Source organism: Austrofundulus limnaeus, unplaced genomic scaffold (assembly GCF_001266775.1).
Source record: "Austrofundulus limnaeus strain Quisiro unplaced genomic scaffold, Austrofundulus_limnaeus-1.0 Scaffold47, whole genome shotgun sequence".
NCBI lineage: Eukaryota > Metazoa > Chordata > Actinopteri > Cyprinodontiformes > Rivulidae > Austrofundulus > Austrofundulus limnaeus.
The window spans coordinates 1,354,213-1,356,096 of NW_013952449.1; positions in this window are offsets into that span (position 1 = coordinate 1,354,213).

A 1,884-nucleotide genomic window follows, 5' to 3' on the forward strand; every position below is an offset into this window, starting at 1 on the left:
GAACAGATACAATAGGGTTCCATGCTCCGATGGAGACATGGAAACGCTGCTGCTTTGCAGCTGCGTTACCCTGCTTCCTCGGGCTTGGACCCCTAATAAATTGATTTGTGAAAGGAATAAAGTCATACAACACCAGAATTCTGGATCTGAGTGAGGTTTATTGTCACCGGGCTGACAAGCAAAACCACACTGACTCAAAGTCAGGAAGTGCATGTTTTTATACACGATTCTTCAATGCCTGAGTTCGCCCCCTACTGACCTACGGCTGAATCACAGGCATTCATACAAAGACCTCAACCTAATGTTTTAAAACGGTTCACTTATGTGTTGTTTATAATTCGGACATGTATCTACTCTATTTCAATTAACACATAATAGATTAAACATTATAAAAGTATTATAAAAAGGAAACCTAACACTCTAGTGTTGTTTTCTAATATCAGTACTAATCCATAATAACTATAAATTTCTTCAGTATGAAGCAGCAGGAAATATTTAACAGTCTAGAAAATACTGCTGGATCATTTTTGAGTTAGCTAAATGAGTTCTCTTTTACTTCATTGTTTATAATGAAGACTTTATCTTTTGTCTGCTTAAAAATGATGAGTCATAACCTCTTATCAGAGCAGGAGCAGGACTTAAACTCTATCTAAATGCCTTCAGATATTTGTTTTTTTTTAACTGAATTTATATGAGAATTGGTCATTCCCCACTGTTGCAAAAAACATTCTGAATGGAGTCGAGACACTTTTTATTTTGCCTTTTTTATTGCAGAATGTGATCTGGCGTGCACTAACTGGGTTCTGCAGCGTTTTATAGGGTATGCTAGGACCTCAGTTCGAACTCTGTTTAAAAAAAAGGCATAAACACAGAGCACACAGCTCCAGATAAGGAGTCCTCTTGTGTAGATGGTGAATACCACATGCATAATTGACGTGCCGTGCTGTCCATTGGCCAAGTGTTGCACAATCCCAGTGTTCCCTTGGCATTGCAAAAGAAAACACACGTCCTTAAAACACTCCATAGTGGGACTAACAGCCCTTATTTGCCTCAGAGGGCCCTTAGAATTGTTTGGTCCTGAACAGATATAGATTTGTCAACACACACACGAACACACATACACACACAACGCCAAAGTCTATTGCCATGTAACCTTAACAGCCCAGCCCGCCTGCCGGTTCAGTCTGGTCTTTTCAGCATCATACTCAGGTGAGCTTTCAGCTGATAAAAATGTGTGAAAAGGATTTGAAGCCTTTAAAAAGTGACACCTCCGGGGACAGTTGCTTTACAGAGGAGGGAAAAACAAAGCCACGCTTTTCTTTTATAAAACCCTCATCCACTGCAGAGAACCGCAGTCTTCGTTGATGTTTTTAATACACAATTTCTGTTTTTCAAAGAGCAAAATATGCATTATATATTAGGCATGGGCCAGTGTGAGATTCTGATGGCATGGATGACCTTGAGCCAAAAAACCATGCTCATGGTACTGAAAACAAAAACTTAAACATCTCATGATTCATTTCCCAAAAATATAATAACTATTACATGTGTTGCATAAATATTATTAGACAATACCTAATAATGATCATTTTATTAGTCTGGTAGTATATTAAATCTAAATGCAATATTATTTATATTCTAATACACAGATATAGAGACTGAAAGAAAAGAGTTGAAGTAGTTGACAGCTTCTCTGTTTTAAATCATTGTGTCAACTTGAAGTTAAAGATATTAAAATAAATTTGTGATCAGGTTTTTAATAAAATGTTTATAATCATTTAATACTATGGCTGACATTTAAATTAATTCACAAGTAGAAATAATAAATCAATTTTAATTGATTATAATATAGTTAAGCAAAATTAACAGGCCAATTTATTTCTA